Source organism: Phyllostomus hastatus, unplaced genomic scaffold (genome assembly GCF_019186645.2).
Source record: "Phyllostomus hastatus isolate PE091 unplaced genomic scaffold, TTU_PhHast_1.1 phas_contig_29, whole genome shotgun sequence".
Taxonomy (NCBI): Eukaryota; Metazoa; Chordata; class Mammalia; order Chiroptera; family Phyllostomidae; genus Phyllostomus; species Phyllostomus hastatus.
This window is the reverse complement of record NW_025333835.1, coordinates 17,616,588-17,641,984: the sequence shown is the minus strand read 5'-3', so window position 1 is coordinate 17,641,984 and position 25,397 is coordinate 17,616,588. Positions and strand designations below refer to the sequence as shown.

At 33.5% G+C, this 25,397-nt stretch overlaps 1 pseudogene; it reads left to right on the top strand.

The window, feature by feature from the left end:
- The first annotated feature begins 19,777 nt into the window (after positions 1-19,777).
- LOC123818701 lies at positions 19,778-24,701 on the top strand (annotated as a pseudogene).
- The last annotated feature ends 696 nt before the right edge of the window (positions 24,702-25,397 follow it).

Here is a 25,397-nt window from a genome sequence, read left to right as displayed (position 1 = left end):
AATTTCTTCATAAATAATTTGCCATTTTAGTAAGGTACAGCTGTGAATTGTTTGCTATTTCAATTTTTACTTTTGCAGCTTTACAAAGGTATCCAACAACTAGGAATCATGGATTAATCTACATGATAGTAATGGAGATATATGAAATTTAATAGTCAATGAATAATGCTACAATGAATTCTTTAAGTTTCATTTAAAATAGCCTTGTTAAAAAAGTGAAGACAAAAATGTGACAACCACAAAACCTCAGCATTTTTCTTATGTAGTCCCCATACTGTCTTCTTGTACCTTTAAATTATTATGCATTATAATAAGGCACATTTTTGTACTGACTTTTCTCCTCTTCCCATTTTCTCCACATATTCCTGAATCATTCATTACTTATTTCTCCATTTTTTGCTTTCACATTAGAATCTCACTCTTTAATATTTTCCACACTTACTAGCTTTATTAAGTTAAAAGTGAAGAGAGAATCTAATAAGTTCAGTGTACATTATGTTTTGTTATTGAGATAAGCTGTGACAGTTTATCCACTTATTCATTTTTTTCACCCTATAATTATTGGCATCTTTATATTGCAGGTGCCAATCCAAAAGCTGGGGATAGAGAATTGATTTTACAGACTGAGTCGAGTCTTTGTGAAGCCTTTAATTTTGTGAAAATGTACTTAATGTAATGCCTGGCAATGATGAGTATTTTTAAGAAAAAGTAAAATGCGTTAATAATACAGAGAATGGGGTACTTGCTTTATAAAATATGATTTATAGGATAGGAAAAGTATAGAGTGATAGAAAATGAAATATGAAAATTATTCAATATACAAAGTCCTGTAAATAATTATAAGCACTTGAGATATTATTTTAAGTGGTGTTTATAGCCACTGGCAAGTTTTGAAGTTTTGATTAGGGAATACGATCTTCTTTCTTTTAATTCTTGCCAGAGAACATGCTTATTGATTTTAGAGAGAGGGGAAGGGAGGGACGGAGAGACAGAGGGAGAGAAACACCCATGTGAGAAACATCTTTGCCTACCATATGCAGCCAGACCAGAGACTGAACTCACAATCCAGGTATGTGTCTACACAGAGAATTGAACCCAAAACCTTTTGGTTAATAGGACGTTCTGAGCAACCGAGTCTCACTGGCAGGGAAGGAAACAAGATCATTTGAGTTTTTTTTTTCAGAGGATCACTTTGATTAATGGGAAAGCAGAGAATCCTGTTAGGAGGATATTCTAGATGTCCAGATGAGAAACAAAAATAATAGAAGTTGGTATATTAAAAAGTGGCTATTTAAAAAATAACTTGCAATAAGGTTGAGGACATAAACTTATGAACAGAAAAACATGAGAAGTATAAAGGCAGTCCTTTAGCACCTTCGGTATAAAAGCAGCATTGCAGAAAGAAGTTTCCTAATCAGAATAACTAGATTAATCACACCGTTCTGGACATCGTACAAAGGCGATGATGGCGGGCTGCCTCTAGTTTACTTTGTCTCTAATCATGTCACTTTCAATTTGGTATTATATTTCCATAAACTTTGCTCTAACTTCGATTACTTTATACTTATTTTGTAATTTTCATGTTTATAAGTTAATTTTTCATATTTAAAATAATTTTTAAAGTATTATTTAGGACAGAGCCCTATGTATAATTTTAGAAATAAATATATTTTTTAATTATGGATTATCATTTTAGACTATTAAGACTAAGAGTTTTTATAATATTTATGTGTGTTTATATAAATAAAATTTATATTATTTTATATTTATAATATAAACAATATAGTATTATTCTATATCATCATGCACTAACTAGTGATATAAGGAGAAAAATTATATAACAAGCAAATATCTGTCAAATGTCAGAGTAATGGTGACCTCTAAAAAGCAACTTCAACTAGTCTATGCGTAAAGAGACCAATATTTAGAACATATATTAAAAACAACATGACAAAGCAATATAAGATTCAAAATTAAAATAATTAATAATAGAATATATTAAAATATGTCATGGAAAGTGTAAATTTAAGGTTAATAACAAATGTGAAGTAAATTATAAAATATATGAAATGTATTTTCCATGTGCAGATTATATGCATAAAGTGACAAAGTAAACAGGTGTGATCTTGCCATCTTGGATCTTACGGCCTCTTGTAGGGAGACAGTTCTCTAACGGAGAGACACAATCACTGTCCTGACCATTGATTGCAAACTTGACAAAGCAGGGAAGCGTGTATAAGGGAAACTAATAAAAACATTTAGATTAGGATATATTTAAGTCAGATGCCCTTAATAAAACTCCCTTATAAAGAGTTGGAGAACAAGCCAGGGAAAATGTGAGAATTTGTCAGAGATTAGTCATGTTTCATCAAAACAGAGAAGTGAGTATATGTTGTAATAATAAATCAAGAAGACAGGGACGTTGATGACCCTGAAGCAGATGACTTAGAACAGGCCTAACAGGAAGGTACAGCGGAGCAGGAGTCCTGGGGGATGGGAGGCAGAGGGCTGCAGTCCTTTGCTACAAATCTATAAACACAAAAAATTTACAATATGATGGTAGATACGGTGAGACGTGATCATTGTGGAAATGAGACTAAATACCTGTAAATTAAAGAGATGGCCCATTGTGCCTACTCCTTTGGTCCAAATACATTTAGGGGTGGTATATCAGAGTACAAGGCAGTTTCCCCTGGCAGAACTCAGTTACTAAAATGTAGTTACTGACTTGCTCTGTGGTTGAATGTACAGATCTCATTTTAAAAAATTGTGTGAGGGTGAGCAGGGACATTTCATTATTTGCAGAAGTTTGGATTTTTTAAAACCAGAGGATTCAAGGCAATCAACTGGAAAGCGATTAGTTGTAATACGAGAGTTACACAAGGGAGCCAGAACACTGTCAACAAATAAAAATCAATACATATTTTTTGCACACCACCAATAAGCTATTAAATATAATGAAAAAGGTTTCATTCAAAATAACAATAAAAATTTTTTGAAAAATGCTTCAAATAACACAGTAAAAACAAGATGGCAACTTAATTGAAAGAACGTATAATATACTACTGAAGAAATAAGAGACTACACACACATATAAAGTATTATTGAATAGGATAAGGAGTCAATATTTTCTAATACTATAACTTAATTTATAAATTTAATACAATTTCAGTTAACATCCCTACAGAATTTTTAAGTGGAATTGGACATGTTTCAAAGTTTACCTGAAAGAGAAATAGATCCAAAGAGCCAGTTAAATTTTTGAAAAAGAATAATAATTAGAAGGAAATTCTTTTGATTATATAAAATACACTGTGTAATTACAGTTAATTAAACAGCTTTGTATTGCCACTGAAAAAGAAACTTTGGGAGGAAATGCAAACAGAAGAGATAATCCAAAGAGAGAGAAATGTTTACACAGTTTTATCAGTTAAGAACTGCCTTTGTGTGTGCCAGAAGCCCAGGGACAGAAGGTCACCTGCTGGATTAAGTCCTGGCAATAGTGAATGCCATCATTGACAAATTGTAGGAGTTCAGTGGATATTGGATATCCACTGAAGGAGTTCAGTGGATATTCAGTGGATATTTAATATTGGATAATCAATATTAGGGATATTCCCACTAGTTTCAACACCAGAAGTCCCACCAAGGGCTCAGGGTGAAGGCCAGAAAAAAATAAATCTCTCCATACTTTCAGTAAGGAGACAGGAAAAGCCACTATTATAAATAGGCCCAGGGCATATGCCCTACCAGTTGAGGCCTACTCTTTTCATTGTTGTTGTTACTGTTCAAGTACAGTTGTCTCCATTTCTACCCCCCTACTCTTCCCCTACCCCACCCATCCCCACTTCCCACCCTCAGTCCTATCCCCTTTTAGCTTTATCCATGGGTCCTTTATACATGTTCCTTGATGACCCTTCCCTGTCTTTCCCCTGCTATCCCTCAACCACCTCCCCTTTGGTTTCTGTCAGTTTGATCGTTATTTCAATGACTATGGTTATATTTTTGCTTGCTTGTTTGTTTTGTTGATTAGTTTCCACTTATAGGTAAGGTCACATGGTATTTGTCTTTCACTGCCTGGTCTATTTCACTTAGCATAATGCTCTCCAGCTTCATCCATTCTGTTTGGAAGGGTAGGAGCTCCTTCTTTCTTTCTACTGCATAGTATCCTAAAAACTATTGTGTAGTAGCCTAAAATCTGGTAAATTTTCAAAAACTAACTGACATGGGGGAAGGGAAATAACCAATTTCAACACTTTTATCATTCTTCTCCTTTAGGTGGGAAAAGACCTGAGAAACATTTGCCAAAGCCACAACTCAGAGGCGTAGGCTCACTAAAGTGCTGGGGCATAAGCACACAACTTTAGAACATGTCACCACCACAGCAAACAGGCTCTTGTATGAGTGTGTGTTACAGCTGAAAGCCAGTAATACTCAGAAGGATATTTAAGACTGAGTCTCTAGAAAACCTGAAGATATAAGGGAGGCTTTCACACAGACAGCTACAGCCTTACTCCTATCGAAGCACATCCCCACACTACAAATAACATTTCTGTCAACAAAGGACAGTATATATGATTGTGTGAACCCATAAGATTACAATGGACTGAAAAATTCCTATTGTCTAGTGACATCCTAGATATTGTAGCATTCACAGTGCAGTGCATAATCACATGTTTATGCTGATGCTGGTGTAAACAAACTTACTGTGTTACCAGCAATATAAAAGTATGGTGCATACAATTATGTACAGTACATAGTACTTGATGACAATAAATTATGCTACTGGTTTATATACTTGCTATGCTGAACTTTTTATTGTTACTTTAGAGGGCATGCTTTTTCACTTATAAAAATATAAGCTTGCTGTAAAATAGAATATCCTGTTACCTAGGCAGCAGCTTCACGCCTTTTGTGTTTTTCATATCTCTTAGTTGTATCTTTTTTCTTGTGCTCAACTTACTCTCACACTGTTTTGTACAGTAACAGGATGTATAGGCCTGTAGCCTAAGACCAAATTCTTTGAACAAATGATACATGTAAATTTAACAAAAAGTGTACAAGAACTGTGTGAGGAAAACTAAAAACCTCTCATGAAAAACTCAAAGAAGATATAAATAAATGAAGAAATATTGCATGCCATACATAGAAAACTTTGATATATTGATATATTAAGATGTCAGGGCATACCAACTTGGTATATAGACTCAATGCAATCTCAGTCTTATTCCCTACAAGTTATTTGTGAGTACCAACAAGCAAATGATCAAGTAGAAAATTTAGGTAGAACAAGGGGATGTAATAGCCTAGAAGGAGACCTACAGAAGTAAAGCTAATTAATTTTTGACAAATGAATAAAGACAATCAAGTGGAAAAGGATTGCCTATTCAACAAAGTACACCGGAAAAATTATACATATATATAATTTAACATAAAATTATGATTGAATTTGTATATTTGTATTTTAAACATTGATTAATGAAAACCCAGATGAGTCATATAATTTTCTGGTTTACATAGCTTCCTTGAAAACGATGGAAATCTGCCCCAAGCAGAAACAAACAAAAAGTTCTGAGATTAAAATATGACCTGATGGTCTGGTGAGCTGTAGATGTTGGCACCAGAGAATGACAAAGAGAGAAAGTATCAACAAAGACCAAAGCAGCTCAGTGTCAATTGTCCAAAAGTACATAACAACTCTTTGCTTCACTTTTGTGAACACGTTGAGTTCATTAAAAGAGCTTTCACCAGTTACCTCCAATGCTAATTATTTCACAAATTAAAAAAAAATACTGCATCAATTTTTCTAACCAAAATTTTCAAGCTTTTCTCTTTCTATAGCAATAAACTCTTTAACCCTGGAAGGTATGATCTTTATAGGGATTTCTAGGACATCAAGAAAATGGCTTGAAAATAATTTTAGGGTTTCAAATTTTTCTACAATTCTTTTTTCCCTTATGTAGCCATATGTATCATTACTCTCTAACATTTTTGGTATAATTGGGCTTTTCCTTAAGTGACTGATTTTAAAAATGAAGAGTGAATATATTACTCTGATATAAACATTATGATAAACTTTGTTAGTTATTTCAAATTTTATAGATTGATCTTAGTATACATCTGAACCCTACTGCCATAGCCTTTTGTGGGATTGGTGTTACTAAATTGTTCTTTAACTTTTGAACTTGGATTTTCATATGATTAATTTATTTAATAATGGAATGTTTATTAAGCAAGAAAAACTAGCATGATTTATTTAAAAAATGACCAAAAAAAAACACAGAAAATTTCCTATATTTTATTTAACTTACTTTTTATTTTTAATGTATAGTTTACTTTCTTTTCTTAAAAACATTTAAATTAAATTTATTGGGGTGACATTGGTTAATAAAATTATATAGATTTTAAGTGTAGATTTCTATTATACATGATCTGCCTTTGGTGTTAAAATTTCTACACCCAAAGTCAAGTCATCTTCTATCATCATATATTTGGGTCCCTTTAACCATTACTTTCAACATTATTTTATATTGGTTTCAGGTATACAACATAGTAGTTAGACAATCATACATTTCAGTGTCCCCACCCTCCGTATTTCCAGTACCCACTTGGCACCATAAATAGTATCACAATACTATTGACAATCTTCCATATGCTGTACTTTATATCTGTGTGACTATTTTGTAACTACCAATTTGTGTACAGTTGGGTGATACCAAAATTTTTTTAGGAATATGTCTTTTATAAACAATTCAGATTATTTTCTTTATGTGTGAATATTGGAAACAATACAAAATAAAATCAGACAAGGAACTGCATCCACTGTCCACTGAACAACTGCTTGTTTGTATCTCATATATAATTTGAATCTTGTACTAGTTTGAGTTTTCTTCCTTTCTTTGGCATGTATGAAGTGCAACCCTTAACCATAGAAAATCACATCCCATATATAACAGTATATTTTTACTTACCTTGGCAATATTTTTCTTCATAGAACTTTTTTACAGTATATGTATTGTATTTAAATATTTTCTCAAATCTTTTCTTGAATTAAATTGGGTGTAATTAATTTAGAACAAATAAAATGAAGTAGCTGATGAAAAAATGTTATGTCTGGGAGTTTTCAATATGGGTGTCAAATTATGCTTATTTTAAAAAGTTTGTTTTTTTTGTTTGTGAATAGAATTGCAAAAATTATTTTGTAAGCCACATGGTTCTATTTTAGCCTTAATATTAGTGATGAATATGGTGAAAATGATTTCTGCTTGTTTTCCTTAAATATTGTAGAGAATATATCAGTGCTTAAATATTTTAGTAGGAACAATTAAACTTCAAAAAGTTATGTATATAAAACTTTAAATGAGCTAATAGTAATGTTATTTTGAAAGCAAAACTAGCATATCCTCTGTAACCACATTTAAAGGATATTTAATGTCCATTTCTTATTTTTCTGAAAGAGTTACCTGGAAAAATACGCCGTTCCAAGTGGTGTAATTATGTTTGATACATTCAGTTCTCCAGAACACATTTAATTTGTAACTGCTAACAATAAATATAAAGAAAGACATTACAAATGAAACCACAAACACATTCAATGTAATTTTTTATAAACTGAAATATTTAACAAAGATTACTTTTAAAATGCTGATTCATAGTGACAGTAGTCATATTATCAATCAAACATTTTTGTTGGGGAGTAAGTGGGATAAAACTGTACTTGAACAATGATTAAAATACAATAAAAATGTTTTTGTTAGAAAAACAAAATATACTTTTATCATTTCTGCTGTCTTTAAGCCTGAAAATTTCAACAGTACTATATTCAAATCTTTAAGTTTTCAAGGTAAAGTCTGTTGAAACAGACACAAATGGACAAATATTGTTTGTCTTAAAGTGATTTTCAGTCAGTGAATTCTGTATTAGTGAGAAACTACAGAAACAAGTTTGACAAATCAACAACAAAAATATAAAATGTGGTGAGTTCAAGCCTTTGAGTTCTCATAACAACCAAGCCCCAGAGAACCTGATTTGATCAATGCATAATCATTTCCATTCAGATGAGCCTGCCCAAATAACTAGAATGTTCATTTTGTGGTCCAGTAATTTTGGTTGACTTAATGACTTAAGTAGAACAACTATGAGTAACTGTGCAGCATCAAATTAATTTCTTGGTGATAGATTTTCAAAAAGTCAATCAGTCTAGTGCACAGCACCAGATACTTTTAAATCATTGCACATAATCTAGAGGCATTTATTGCAAGGAATATTTACAGCAGATCTTGCCTTGTTTGCAGACATATTTATGTGAGCTCCTTGAAATCACCTTTATATAAACTAAGTAACTAGTTTCATTTCTGTAGTGAGATATTAATTATGCTTATTTAGAGAGATCAATCCATATTCATACTTACTGATGAAAATACCAATGATATGAAAACTATATATATTGATTGATGCAGAGGTAAGCCAGGAAAGACTTTGAGCCTTACTGAACAAATCTGTGTAAGCTGACCTCCTTACTGCTGTTTAACAAAGAATCAAGTTTTTGGCAACAGATAAAACCTTCTACAATTTGGATAAAATAGGAAGATATTAAATATTACTTTAATAACATTACATATTTAGAGATATATGCATATGAAGGACTCACTACACTAGGCATTAGCAACATAAAGAAATACATTTTAAGTTATTCCTCTTAAATAGGTCACAATCTCGTTGACTGTAACACTGACCTGTATAGTTTACAATCTAGTACATTGTAACACTGATGTGCATTAACATGTAAAAATGGGGAATGAATTTAGTGATTTTTCACCAATTGAATAGGTCTTTAACAAAATGGGACATAAACACAATATATATTTAATGTAAGGAAAAGGGATTAGAGATTGATGAAGTTTTAAGTCCAAATTATAGGGACAGATAGAGTAGAATAGAGCACTAGGCAACCAGGATACAGCAAATAACACAGAAAATATGTATTGATGAAAAACAGTAGTGAAAACTTGGATGAAAGAGCAGATTGTTTAATAAATGGTCAGTTTTATAGGGAGAGAAGTTAACAAAATAAGTTAAGGGCACAATGGGAACTAATAGCAACATGTTTACATTTAGGATGGATCTAATGCCTATGAAGCTATAATCTTAGTTATTAAATTATTAATGTGATATATTTTATGATTTCTTTAATTATAATGCTATGTTAATATGAGAATCTGAAAAATTCAAAAAATTGTTTTTGTTAACAACATTAAGAGTATTTAATCTTATCACATATAATATTGATAGGTATAATAATTCTTAGCAGGACTTTTGAAGACACAGCAGTATTCATAGTATTTTCTCTTAAAATGTTAAAAAATAGTAATAAATGTCTACATTTCTCTAAATCCATAAAAATCCATTGGAAAAAAGAGCCAAAATTAGGTTGGCTTAAAATTAGAGATACCATGATGATGTAAAATAATTATACCCCTGTAATTATCCTACATCTAAATTTCCTGTTTTAAAAATAACAAATAAAATTATATTTTCAATTTAAATCTTTGTTTCTTCTAAATATATCTAAGCTTAAATTTAAAATGACTAAGTTTTATTGGAATGCACACTTTTAAAGCAATTAATTACCACTGATGAAATATGACATTGAGAAGTCATGCTGTTGATATTTTATCAAAAATCAAGCCAGCTCACAATCCATAATTCAACATTCTTACTTTGATCCATTTAGTAAAGAAAGTAAAAGAAAACAGCTTCAACTATGTTGTACAGCTTAGAAATCAATATTAATATATCAATGTCAATAACAATGTATTGCAAACTCGATCATATTACTCAGAAACGGGACCTTAACTCGTGGTATGTATTGCATTCTTTGTGGTAAAAAAAATGTAAGAGTGCTTTATGAGACATCTTTCATTGCAGGCCACCTTTTTCCGTCCATCACACTTTTTTTATAGATATCATTCAGGATGAAATTTTTATGCTTAGACTTCACCTGCAAGTTGATTTTGTTACAGTTAAAGAAAATTTTCCCAGTTGTTCCTGAGTTATTACAGAGTAGAAAAGTATGTTTTTCCATTTATAAAGTTTCCAGAATCACAACTCTCATATCCATCTCTGAGATGACAAGGAAATACCTTGTCTGTACAATGTACGGGCTGGAGCACATTTGAGGTATGGTTTCTGCCTTCTCGAGTTTTTGATTATAAACTTGACATCAGTGTGAACAAATATACTAAGTTGCTAAGCTGTGAAGACAGTGGCATTATCATCATTTAAATTATCAAAGGCAATTGTGTAGCCTATATCACTGTGGGTCTGAAATGATGGTCCCATGGCCCCCAGCAGCATGCTTTTTTTCTCTTTCTAATCCTTTCCCTGCTCCCACTAAGTAAAGAAACAGACTTAGGAAAAGTAAAACATATGTCATATTTTGATTAGACTTCATGGAGGAAATAAATATGCGAAGTAAGGGATGATCAGGACTGTGTAATATATTTGAATTATAATTAAACACTGGATAAATAAAAACAGGAATATGAGATAAAATTCTTCATAATTATCATGTCAATTTTATAATGGCAATTTTCTTCACTCTTTCTCTATGAGAATCTCTTTGGTTCCCTGGAGCCTAGAAAATAGCTTCAGTAAATAGTTGCTCAATGAATGATTTCAAGGATAATGTTTTAGGAAAATGCTATGCTTCATAATATGGAAAAGGAACTGAGGGAACAGAGGTTTAAGCAAGTTATACATTTTATTATTTTATAAGCAAATATATGAACAACACAGTAGGCAAAACCCTTTTTAAAACATCCATCCCAAATTATTATTTCTACTTAAACCTTCTTATCTCCTCTACACACCTGCCCCAATAAGTTCATTGTTTATATGATGCTTATTTCATATTTACACTATTGCATTTGCACTGTAACCATTTGGCATATTGTCTATGTGATTCACTAGACTGTGTTTAAAGGTTCTTGTCACATTTCTCAGTTTAAAAAAGTATATATAGCCCTTATATTCACATTTAGAATATTAATAGTACTCACTGATTTAACTGGACATGGGGGACTCTGTAGTGGTATTAGGATCTGGTGAAGTCATAAAGTGTTAGAAGCCAGAATCAGAAATGCAGGTCCAATATAAAAGGGAAAATGTAAATAGTGATTAGTGTGAATACATAGCAGATAACACGGCTACTGTCTTAGTTTGGGTTGCCATAGTGCCATAGACTGGCTGGTTTATAAATGACACAAGTAAATGTCTCACAGTTCTGAAGTCTGGAAATTTGAATTTAGGGTCCCCGTATGATTGATTTCCAGTGAAAGCTGTCAGTCTTGGTTGCAGACTTCCCACTGCTTTACTCCTCACATGGTAGAAAGAGGGATGAGGGCTACCATTTCCTCTCTACAGTCAAAATCTACATATAATTTTTACCTTTCCAAAAACTCAACTACAGTTGGCCTGTATATTTATGGAGTCAACCAACCATGGGTTGAAAACAATATTTTAAATCCCAGGTGGGAATCTGCATTTGGAAAACTGTAGCTTTGAATGAGAAAATACAGTTTACTTTAAAAAATTATATTTGCCAGTAATACTTCAGACAAAGGTTTGATCTCCAAAACATTTAAAGAACTCACATGAATCCACATCAGGAAGACAAGCAGTCCAATTAAAAATGGGCAAAAGACCTGAACAGACACTTCTCCAAGGAGGACATACAGAGATCCTATAGACACATTAAAAAATGTCCAGTGTCACTAGCCATTAGAGAGATTCAAATTAAAACTACAATGAAATATCATTTCACATTGGTCAGATGGGCCATCATTAATAAATCAACAAACAATATGTGCTGGTGAGGTTGTGGAGAAAAGGGACCCTTATTGCACTGTTGGTGGGAATGCAGACTGGTGCAGCCACTGTGGAAAACAGTATGAAGTTTCCTCAAAAACCTAAAGAGGGAACTGCCTTTTGATCTAACAATCCCACTGCTGGGACTATAGCCTAAGAATCCTGAATCACCAGTTCAAAAGAACCTATGCACCCCAATGTTCATAGTAGCACAATTTACAATAGCCAAGTACTGGAAGCAACCTAAGTGCCCATCAGTAAATGAGTGGATTAAAAAACTGTGGTACATTTACACAATGGAATACTATGCAGTAGAAAGAAAGAGAGAACTCCTACCCTTCACAACAACATGGATGGAACTGGAGTGTATTATGCTAAGTGAAATAAGCCAGGTGGTAAAAGACAAATACCATATGATTACACTGTAAATGGAACATAATCAACAAAACAAACAAGTGAGCAAAATGAAACCAGAGACTTGGAAATAGAGAACAAACTGACAGTGAACAGAGGGGATATGGGAAGGGAATAATGGGAATGAAGGGGGAGAGTCAATCAAAGGAACATGAAAAGAGGACTCAGGGACAGGGACAATGGGGAGAATTGACTGTGGGAGTAGGGGGGTGAGGTAGGGATGAGCAATGGAGGAAAAGGTGGAACAACTGTAACTGAATAGCAATAAAATATTTTTATTGAATTTATTGTGGTAACATTGGTTAATAAAGATATATAGGTTTCGGGTGTACAATTCTATAATACCTCATCTTTATTTTGTATTTTGTGTTCACCATGCAAAGTCTCCTTTTATCAATATTTATCCCTGTTTTCCCTCTTCTATTCACCCCTGTCTCCCTTTCCCTCTGGTAATCACCATACTGGTGTCTGTGTCTACGAGGGTTTTTTTTTCTTTGTTTAACCTCTTCACCTTTTTTCACCCAGCCCCTCTCTGCTCTGACAGCTGTCAGTCTGTTCTGAGTATCTATGATCTGTAGTTGGTTAAGTCCTTGGATGAAAAAACTGCACATATTCCCTGGACTTTATTCATTGAAAAAAAATCCATGTATTAAGTGGACCCAGGCAGCTGAAGCCTGTGTTATGACCCAATTACCTCTCAAAGGCTTCACATCTAAATCTATTATGTATACCAAAATAAACAAAACAGGCATGTGCTTAGAGTCTAGAAGATACAGATATAACTCATTTGTATTCATTATGATGAAAAATATGTTTACAAAATTTATAAGTCATAATAGTGTGATCATAGAAAACAAAGGGTTAACTTACTCTGGTTGTGGGTGTCAAACAATGACTTTCTAAGGTGGTACCTTGGAGGAGAAGAAGTCAGGTATGTGTGAAATAAAAGACACATTTTTTCATTAAGAGTTAACAAGATAATTAGTTCCCTGAAGGCAAAATTGCACTTTTATTCTAGGCTGTGATGACTCAAGGGACTAAGCCACAATGAGTGAATGAAACAGCATGAGACAGGTTTTGGAGCAATGCAGGAGCCAGATGATTTGAAAATCTAGGAAGGATTTGAATTTAATTTTTAATAAAATGGGAAGCCTTGGGTAATATTATTTAATTTTCAGTTTTTAAAGAGTTATTTGGTTACCAATAAAATATACCAGTAAGAGAATGAAAGGCAACCAAATACATACAAAATAAATGTACACATATATTCTTATAATAATTAAGATAATGCTAATGGTGCCAGCATGTATGACAATATAAACTGGAAACTCCCCAAATGCACCTAGGTATGATGAAAAAGAGTCATTGATACAAGCACATCATGGAATATCATGCACCAAAATTGACTGAAAAAGAAAAATTGAAAAACTTCATAAAACAACATTGATGAAAGAAATTAGACACAAATGATTACATCCAAAATGACTGCATTCATAAAAAGTTCAAAACAGGTCAAACTATTCTACAGTGTTAGAAGTTGTGATCGTAGTTAACCCTGGTGAGTGGTGACTTGAAGAGAAAGCAAAGGGCAAAGAGCAGTGCTTCTGCATGTTGAATTCTTTTATTTATTTGGGTGAGTAACTTAGAAATGATTACTTCTAAATTATATATAGAAAACTTTGTATATTAGCTGTATCCAGTTACAGGAATATTTGGTTTCAGATACAAATACATCCCATACCCCACTGAAATGAACACAGGTGCCAGTGGAGATTTCCATGACTTCCTGAGCAGGTCTGGGGGGAGAAGAGGTCAGTGAGAAACATACTTCCTCATTGTACCTGCAATGACACTGAGCAGCAGTAAGCACCTGAGGATGTGGTGTAAGGCATATAGTTGAATGTATCTTTTATGTTTGAAAGATGTCCTGAATTTCCTTCATATTTTGTCAACAAAAGCCCTAGCAAGGGCTTGGAAACACAAATTACATTTGAAGAAGTGTCAGTAGCATTAGTTCTGCCTCCAATCACTCATCTCCAGAGAACTGTGACTGTTAGTCTTTAGGTGAAGGGAAGAAGTCCGCTCTTAAGGTCCTCCTTTTTAATTTGCTGCACAAATAGGCATTTTTTTTTTATTTCAGATTTTTAAAATTCATTTCCTTCTTTTTTCAGCACCTGGTAATTGGTGCTCAATCTGATTAGTCCACGTGGGTAATTTTGTGATATTGTGTTGAGCTGCCTCTTGCCCTGCTTAAATTCTCTGGCTAATCTCAGTGGTCATCCAGGGGAATTACCTTCAAAATATATTGAAAAGGCAGAAGGAAATTTTTGAATATTTTAAGGATAGTTAAATATGATACAAGACAAATGTCAAATTTAAGATATTAAATGGATGGAAGTGACATTTACTAAGTCAAAAATACATGAATTGAATTTGGGTTTTATTATCCTGAGTATATGAGCTAAATTCAAGGCAAATATACCAACTTTCCTCACTTTTAATAACCCACAACTGGAACTGTAATTCTTAAAATGTGAAGTTTTAATTCTATCATGTATAGAATTAAATCTTTATTTTTTCCAATTACTATCCATTGTAAATGAACAGTGTCTTCATATTTAAGCAATCTTATTCAAAACTAAAAAATAAAAAAATATTTAAAAATTATCATTTTACAAAGCAGTTGTTTATGGGCATGCTTAAAATGGATCATCCTACACTGTAGTTGGAGCTAGTAATTACATAAAAATGAGTTGAGTGAACAAATAATAAACTGTTTGTGCAATTTTAATTAACATTAAGCCTAAGTTATGGTTTAATAAACTCCAATCACGTGATCCAAGACCTGTATGTACAGACCCAAGGAAATTCAGATGAGAGAGCTTTTAAATAAAGTCAGTTCAATGAGTATTTACTAAACACTTATTCTATATGGATATTTGTTAAATGATGTTAAATTTATACCATATAATGAATGCAGCTATCATTGTAGTGAACTTGGACACAATTAAAGCAAAAATTGCAGTCGACAGAATTAAACATAAAACAAAGAATTTATTCAGGTTATTATAACAGGAAAGTGAAGCCATATCTTAGTCAGAATTCAACTCTGGAAACAAAAGCCTGGAGTGACAGGAAATGGAGAAGCCAAAGAACTTGAATGTGTGGCCCATGGACATGAACTAAGTGTGGGGAATGCTGGTGGGAGGGGGCACAGGGTGGAAGGGAATAAAGGGGAGAAAAAATAGGACAACTGTAATAGCATAATCAATAAAATATACTTAAAAAAACGAGGTATAGGATCATAGGCTATCTTCATTTGCTAATCGGCACTATCCGAACAAATGTAAAGTTGTTTTCTTGTCCAGGCCATGTGGCTCTGCTAATCCAAGCTCTGACTCTGCACCAAAAGGTTGCCAGTCAGATTCCCAGTCAGAGCACATACCTAGGTTGTGAGTTGGGTCCCTAGTCAGGTGTGTACAGGCAGCAACCAATCGATGTTTCTCTCTCACTTTGATGTGTCTCTGTCTCTCTCTCTCCTCCTCCCTTCCTCTCTCAGAATCAATGGAAACATGTCCTTGGGTGAGGCTTTTAAAAAAGTTTCACATTTTTATGACAGGAGATAGTTATACAACCTGGAGCAAAGCTCTCAATGGTAGGCTCCTACCTTCCTACAAAAACTGGTAGAGCGTAGCACTGTCTTCCTTGATAATTATATCTCAAAGATGGCCAATAAGAAGCTTTTAAAAAGGTTTACACATGCAACGGCAAAAACAAAAAAAACTTACCATTACAAATTTTTGGAAGTAAATATTCTAAGAAAATAGAGAGAGAAGCCTATAATCAAGAAGACGGCTGTCTAAAATTAAGTCAATTTGAAAGGAACACTAAAGCTATGTTGACCACAACATGCCACAGAAGCCTTGAGAAGACACTACTCTAACCCAAGGCTTGCCTTTACAGCATTTTTTTTTTAGCAAAGCCTGAGGCAATTGCTTTTCCAAATTATGTCTGCCATTTTGGAGAACTGAGAAGGAATGAATCTTCATTGACACGAGGCAAACTTGTGTATGAAAGAGCTAATGGAGAAACTGATGTTCCCAATGGCTTCCCTAACAAAAAGTTCAGATTCTAAAATCAGACTCACAAGAATAAGAGCATTTACACAAAACAAGACTGTATTGAGGATTCAAATGTTTCAGACAATTGTGAGATATAGGTGAAGCATGGAAAATCTGAAGCTGCCGGTAATAGTTCTGTAGTCCCTTCCTCATCACATTTGGGTGGGCTTTCTTCAGATCCAACACATGTGGGTTTACATAAGGCTTATAGGACATCACTTGCATTAAAGAAGCTCCCCAGTCAAAGAAGATCTCTATTTTATACTCATTATGACACAGAGTTTGTGGCATTTCCTAAGAGATGCAAATTCTGTTTACTTACAGTAAGCAACTTACAACAAAGATTGTATATCTTAGCTAAGCACTTTACAGATAAAGAATATTCTGCTAAGACTGGTAACTGTCAGAGGAAAGTGGGTGATATGTTGGGGTGCTGGGTGAAAAATTAGGCAGTAGGAAGTCTGCAACCAAAACTGCTTACACAGGAACCTGACTATACGACCACCCTAAATTCAAATTTCCAGCCTTCAGAACTGTAAGATATTTATTTCTGTTTTTATAAACCACCCAGTCAATGGTACTATGAAACCCAAACTAAGACAATACCCATATTTTCACACAAATCACTGCTTATATTTTCCCTTTTGTATCAACCTACATTTCTGCTTCTTGCTTCTTACACCTTCAGACCTCATGGTACCCTAATATCAGAACAGAGTCCCCTGTGTTCAGTAAAATCAATGAATACTATTACAATTTTAAAAATCTGTCCTCTGTAGACTTTCGTTTTCTTGATAGTATCCTGAGAGGTCTGCACCACTATGTTATGGATATCCTAATATAAATAACATTTTAGCCTCACTTTGTATATACTCTTTTCTTCATTTGTTTTATTGTAGTAAGAACAAAAAAAATCATTATCTGAACTATTTTGAAATATGCAGTTCAATAAAATTAAGCATATTCATATAGTTGACAAAATGATCTGCAGAATCTTTTTATCATATAATTTTATAACAATTAAAAAACAATTTCTCTTTTCTTCCTCCCACCAGCCCTCAGTAATTACCATTGTACATTCTGCTTCTATGAATTTGACAACTTTAGATAGTTAATATGAGTGGAAGAATACTGTGCTTTTTGTGACTAGATTATTTTTACTTAGCATAATATCCTCAAGGATCATCCATTTGTACCATGTAACATGACTTCCATTTCTTTAGAGGCTGAATTATATTCCAAGTATATACATATCATCACTGGTTTGTTTATTCATTCATCATTTGATTAAAATTTGGGTTGCTTCTACCTCTTGGTTTTTGTGAATAGTACCTCTGGAAACATGGGGGCGTAAATATCTCTAGCAATTTTGCTTTCTCTCTCTCTCTCTCTCTCTTTTATTATTGTTTCTGGGACTCATACTGATGGGTAGGAGATATTGTGGTTTTGATTTGTACTTCTCTGATATTAGTGATATTGAGAATCTTCATATGCTTGTTGCATATATATCATCTTTGGAGAAATATCTATTCAAGTCCTTTGTCTATTTTTAAAATCAGTTTATTTGATTAATTTTTGTCATTCAGTTGGTCGAGTTTTTTATATGTTTCAGGTGTATTGACCTCTTATCAGATGTATGACTTGCTAATATTTTCTCCCATTCTCCATTCTGTAGATCAATTTTGCAGTTTGTGGATTGTGTGTCCTTTAAAATAAACAGCTTTTAAAAAATATTATGTATCCTCATTTGCTTTTTATGCTTGCATTTTTAAGTGTCATATGTAAGAAAGTATTGCCAAATCCAGTGTTACAAAGCTATTCCCCTATATGTTCTTCCAGGTGTTTTATAGTTTTAGGTCTTATGTTCCTATGTTATCTTCTAGGGTATTTTTTTAATAGTTTAGGTCTTATATTTAAATCTTTAATAGATTTTGAGTTAACCTTTGTACATGGTGTATATTAAGAGTTAAACCACCCTGCCTGGTGTAGCTCAGTTGATTGAGCACGGGCTGTGAAACAAAGTGTCGCAAGTTCGATTCCCAGTCAGGGTACATGCCTGGGTTGCAGGCCATGATCCCCAGCAACCACACACTGATGTTTCTCTCTCTCTCTCTCTCCCTCCCTTCCCTCTCTGAAAATAAATAAAGAAAATCTTTAAAAAATTTTTAAAAAGAGTTAAACCTCATTCTTTTACATATAGATATGTAGACTTCCCTACATAATTAGTTGAAGAGATTATCTTTTCCCCATTGAAGGGTTTTGACATTTTATAGAAATCTTTTAGTTTAGAATCAAAGCACACAATTAATGCAGATTTTGTGGGGATGCAGAAGCTAGTACTACAACTAGAATAGTAAAAAAAAAGCAGCCATGATTTTTTAAATAAGTTTCATTATGTGTGATCTGAAATTTGCTGCAACATTAGAAAAGAAAAAATATTAGGTAAATTATTTTAAAAATAATAAAATTAATAGCATTAAGGAACATTTTACATCAAATTAGGTTAGCTGATTTTGTTATAAAAGTAAAAATAATTTAATAAAATTGTTACTTGAAGTCAGAACCAAATGTCCAACAAAATCAATTTTAATGGTTTTAGGAGATTCTGATATTCACAACTTTCCAGCTGTGAAATGAGCTTGGATTCTTACACAAACACAAATGCACACAAAGTTTTTAGTCAAAGACATGGTAAATTGTTACTTCAATAACAGAAATTTTATTAGAAACTTATGAGAAATATAGTAAATTAAACTCATATTTTGCAAAAGATGAAGGGTTTTAAATTATAACCAATCACTCACAGATGATCTTTTTAACATCACTGAAGTCCAATTAATTGAAATTTTATAAATTTTGAATATATCTCTTTAGTTTTAGATGAGTCATGTGATTTGAGAAAAAATACTATTACTAATTTGTGATTTTTATATCAAATGATCTTTAAATTTATGAAGAAACAGGTTTTGTGGATGAAAAAATCAAACTAATGACAGATTTTATTTTAATCTTCTACACTTATCAAAGAATAACTTCAATCTGATATATAAAGCCATCTGTTTTTATCCTGATGGAATGTGCTCCAGTTATAGTAAGTCCAATATTCTGATTTATTGGGATTGTAAAACAAGTGGCTGATATTTTGATACTTTTCTAATTGCTTTTTTACATGCAGACTGTCTGCCTGGAGGTCTCCCCCATCAGCGAAGATGGTGGTAGCATTAGGTTCTCATACTGAGTATGTGGAAAGCTAGAAATATCAATGGATAGGACCCAAGCACACAAGAAGCTAGCAAGATAATTGGATAGGGAAAGTCCTGCCCTCCATCACTTCCAGTACCAGATTGGAGGTGGGACCAGGGAAGGACGTGCATATGCCCCATACAAGTCAACCTGCTGCAGGTGGAAGGCGCCAGATCAAGTAGGACTGTCTGTCTAACCTGGGGAAAGAATGGATTGGTTGGGGGGTGGACCCAGCTGAAACATAAGAAAGTCTGGAAATTTAACTGGTCATTTTGAGAAAGCACCTTGCTAGTCCCAATCCTAAACTGTATAATCCCATGGGAACAAAAGCTCACTCTCTGGCTTGTGGTACTTTCTGTTTGTGGACTGCACTAACACATGTACTCATCTATTCTCTCCACCAGCTATGTGGCCTCAGTAGCCATGTGGCTCTTGGCCTTCAGGAGGGAGTCTCTCTCTCTGTCTTGCCCACCTGGTTATTCATTAGCCAGTGCATTCCCATGCTCTCCTGGGGGACACATGATCTTGTGGCCTTAGCAGCTTCAGGGCCCATAGCCATGCAGGCTCCACACACAGGCTCCAGGAGGGAACCTGAAATGAACAGCAGTTAGGAACATGCTGTGCTACCTGGGTGGGGACTATGATCATTTGGCAGCCAGGTGTGGCTCCGAAAGACTGTACCTTATTTTGGAGCAGGAACTCTGGACATTATCTTTTGTCTTGGTCTTGTTGAGGAGATGGGATTTGAGACAAGAGTCTGCCATACTCCCATATAACTCGATGTCTGAAAAAACCTCTCTCCTTTTGTCCCACCATCTACCTTATGAGTTTGGCTTTTGTGACAACAGACAGCTGAAGCTATTTTTTTTTTTTTGGCTTTGGTTACAGCTTCATTCCATGGCATAAAACAGCATTGATATTTTTGTTTTGTTTTCTGAAATGACATAAGTGAAAAGTGTCATGGAAAAGCTTTTAGCATGTTAAGGTAAATACTATGAATTATTTCATGTTTATAAAACTATTGAAATGGAAGGAAAAATAACTTTATATTATTGGCCAATTCTCAATAATTGACTTATAGAAGCATTGACTGACTTATGTACTCTTAACTCAATTCAAGTTTTTTTAAGTTTTTTTGAAACATAAAGGATGCTTGCAAACTCTTCAGTAATCAGAGTCTATGATTTATATTTTTTAATTAATATCAGATATAATTAGAATATGCTCAATTTAAAGTTTCAAGGAACTACATTTTTTATAGGTTACTTAGCAGGACGCAGATACAAAATTTGTGTTGAAATTGAACTTTTCTATCATATTTATCAATAGTAATTTTACTTAGTTTGTGGCATGATTCCATATTCAGGTTTTAATTTTACTAGACAGCATTATTTAAATTGAGGGCTAAAACCTGAAGTAAAAAGGAGAAGCTTTCTAATATTGAAAAATATAGAATCATAATTTAACTTATGAAATGCTTATTTAAATTTGATGTTTATAATATTAAGATTACACAAGTGAGAGTGAACTCAATAATTTAAAAAAGAGACTTTGCTTAGGGCAATGGATGAACAATGCAGTGTACAGATGAAGTTTTATTGAGTTTTACACTTGAAACCTGTGTGATTTTGTGAACAGATGCTGCCCCAATAAATTCAATTAAAAATACATTATTTATGATGGCCATTCTGACCTGTGTGAAGTGGTATCTCATTGTGGTTTTAATTTGCATTTCTCTGATAGCTAGTGATATTGAGCATATTTTCATGTGTCACTGGGTCCTCTGTATGTCCTCTGTGTGTTGCAGAAGTGTCTGTTCAAGTCCTTTTCCCATTTTTTAATTGGGTTGCTTGTCTTCTTAGAGTGGAGTTGTGTAAGTTCTTTATATATTTTGGAGATTAAACCCTTGTCTGAGGTATCATTGGCAAATATGTTTTCCAATACAGTTGGTTCTCTTTTTATTTTAATACTGTTTTCTTTAGCCATGTAGAAGCTTTTTATTTTGATGAGATCCCATTTGTTTATTCTTTCCATTATGTCCCTTGTTCTAGAGGACATGTCAGTGAAAATGTTTCTGTGTGAAATATCTGAGATTTCCCCGCCTATGTTCTCCTCTCGGACTTTAATGGTGTCATGGCTTATATTTAAATCTTTTATCTACCTTGCATTTATTTTTGTGTATGGTGTAAGTTGGTGCTTGAGTTTCATTTTTTTGCATGTAGCTGTCCAGTTCTCCCAACACCATTTGTTGAAGAGGCTATTTTTACTCCATTTTATGCTGCTGCCCTCTTGTCAAATATTAATTGACCATAGAGATTTGAGTTTATTTCTGGGCTCTCTGTTCTGTTCCATTGGTCCATGTCAGCAGAATTTACAATAGGCAAGTGCTGGAAGCAACCTAGGTGCCCATCAGTAAATGAATGGATCAAAAAACTATGGTACATTTACACAATGGAACTCTATGCAGCAGAAAAAAAGAAAGAGCGCCCACCCTTTGCAACAGCATAAATGGAACTGCAAAGCATTATGCTAAGCGAAATAAGCCAGGCAGTGAAAGACAAATACCATATGATTTCACCTTCAACAGGAACCTAAACAACAAAACAAACAAACAAGCAAAATATAGTCAAAGACACTGAAATAGAGAACAGGCTGACAGAAACGGGTGGGGATTTTCAGGGGAGAATGGGAAGGGTTTACAGGAACAAGTATAAAGGACACATGGACAAAAACTAGTGGGGACAGAAATGGGAGGGAGGTGGGGAGGAAGGGGTAGGTGGGCTGGGATGGGAGTAAAGGACAGAAAAGTGTACTTGAACAATGATTAAAATAAAATTAGAGAAAAGAATACATTATTATAAAACAGCTATTCATCTTCTCCAAAGTCAAAACAACTCTTCCTAATAAATGGGACAAATTGGTATAGATATAAATATTAAGGGAAAATGTTTTGTTTACTGATTCAGTGATTGAACTATCCTTAACTGTTGAGAAAACTTGTGCATATAAATCTAATTTTTCAACTTCAAATTTTTTAAAACCTCAATACAGAAAAGCATTTGTGATTAAAATATTAACATCTGAATTGAGCCATGGTAACAGTATAAAATGCACAGTACATTTTGAAGGCTTACTATGAGTAAACAAATCTAGTCTAATTTTTTTTACAGTTGAAAATGTATTTTAATATAGATTGAGTGTTGCAATAATATTTTAATCTATTGGTTAAAATATATTTTTAAAATTTAATTCTACCTATTTCTTTTTATGTTTTTGTTGTACCTACTAGATACTTTAAAATAACATATATGACTCATATTATATTTCTATTGGACCTCAATTGTATAAAGTTTATGGCTATTGAAAACAGCTCAATCTCTAATATCTTGTTTTTCACATTCTTCCATAAGAACCATATGCTCAATTGTAATCCATCACCTTTTTACTTTGGTACATCATTGCTCTAGGACCTTCCTGAGCACTTGAATGAAATGCTCCCAAAACTGTCATGGGCACAGAATGGGTCTTCATTCTCATTAATCAGTATGTTCATAGAATGGTTTGTTAACAACATTTTACTCTCAAAATTCAAAAGTTATGTCTCCCTTTCCCTTCCTTCCCCTTCCCTTTCCTTCCCTCCACTTTCCATTATATCTTTCTCCATTTAAAAAAAATATTTTGATGACAGATAGCTTATAATAAATTGCTTGGACAGGTTTTTTTACTATTAAAGTTAAAACTCTTTAACAGTAAAAATGAATTGAAATTCCCATAATTATTCTGCTTTCTTGTCAAACCTGCACTAAAGTGCACATTATATAATATACACTTCTGCTACGTCAATTCAGTAGCAAATCAAAGTATCCAATCTTTTTCCCTGCAATTCTTTTTCTTTACTATTTCCTTATTTACAATGATATCATTTCTGTACAATACTGAAAAATACCAATATGTTATAATTTTGGGTGCAAGATCTAGTCTTCAATGCATTTTTATTTTGTGCTCTTTTCAAATGCTCATTTCCTAAAAAAATATTTCCCATCAAATTTAAGCTCTACATAGTAAAAAAATTTTCCATGAAATAATTGGTATAGAAAACATGTATATAAATAACATGACAGATTATGATAATCACAAGAAAAGGTTTTTTGGTACCCTTTCATACTGTATTCCTCTTATAGATGGTTTGTAGAAATGCGTCTATCCCACTTGTCTACTTCAATACCCTTCATTTTATATCATCTGCTTTGCCTGAGTGATGATAAATTTTATCTCAGTTCACTGAGTAAAATTTCCTTAAAAATGTACATGATCATTTACATCATAGGCCTGTGTCATGGGACTCAGGAGTGGCTATGGAAATCAATTCAAAACTAAAAGCAAGATACATATTTAATAACAACTACAAAGTGAATATTATAATTTTCTGGATTTTTAATGTGATGAATAAGTTAAAGGAGCAGTAAGAGAAAACTTCTGAACTCTACTTTTTAAAGTGAGATGCTGGTGGATCCTGCGTGAAAGCACATAACTGTTCTTTTTGGCTAGAACTGTCATCTTCCAGTTCTTCACCGGAACGACTAATACGGAGTGAAAGAGGAGAGGCACTCACTCCATGTTCTCTGGGTCTTTTAGAAAACATGGAGTCATTCCACTGGCCACACATGTGCAAATTTGCAGGGAAGATTATATTATAGACATCAAGGGAATGGACACTGTTCAAAAAGGAATGCCCCAGAAATGTTCCCAAGGCAAAACTGGGAGTCTACAATGTTACCCAGCTTGTGGTGGGCAATGTTGTAAACAAACAGGTTAAGGGCAAGATTCTTGCCAAGAGAATTAAAGTATGTATTGAGTATATTAATCAATCTAAGAGCAAGATAGATTTCTGAAATGTGTGAAGTAAATGATCAGAAAAATCAGGAAGCCAAAGAGAAGGGTACCTGGATTCAACTGTAGTGTCAGCCTGCTCCACCCAGAGCAGCGCACTGTGTAAGAACCAATGGAAACAGGACTGAGCTGCTGGAGTCCACTCCCTATGAATTCATAGCATGAGTGCGTGGGGAAAAAAAGGCCTGTACTGACAAAAAATAAAGCAGATAACTTATAAGAAATTGAAAAGATAACATTTGCTGTGAGATATAAAATATTATTTTTAAATGAAAGTGTAAATGTTGGCTTTTTATATCAGTGGGAAGATCTATTGGGGAAACAATCTTCACAAAAGAGCAAAATACAGCAATGATATTAATATAAAATCATTTTCTAGTTTCAATTTAAACATCAACAGTTATCAGCTATATAATAAAAACTGAAAGCATAAAATTTAAAAATCAAGATAAAACAGAAACTTATCAGAAGACAACCAAGGAGAAGAAAAAGAAAATATATGTATTTAAAAAATGTATTTATTTTTAGAGAGAGAGGAAGGGAAAGCAAAGAGGGAGAGAGAGGTCCAAGAGTAAGAGTTACATTGATCAGTTGCCTCTTTCATGCCCCCAAGTGTGCATCTGTCTCGCAACCTAGGCAAATGTCCTGACTGGTAATTGAACCGAAAACCGTTTGGTTCTGAGGCTAGCACCCAATCCATTGAGCCACACCATCCAGGGAAAGAATAAAATATCTTATGCAGATGAATTTTGAAAGTAATTACATATAAATAAAAGAGAAGAAGGAAGAGGTAGAGGAGGGGGAATGAAGAAGAAGAAAATGGAGCATAAACATTTACTAGAAATAAAAATTATGATTTAT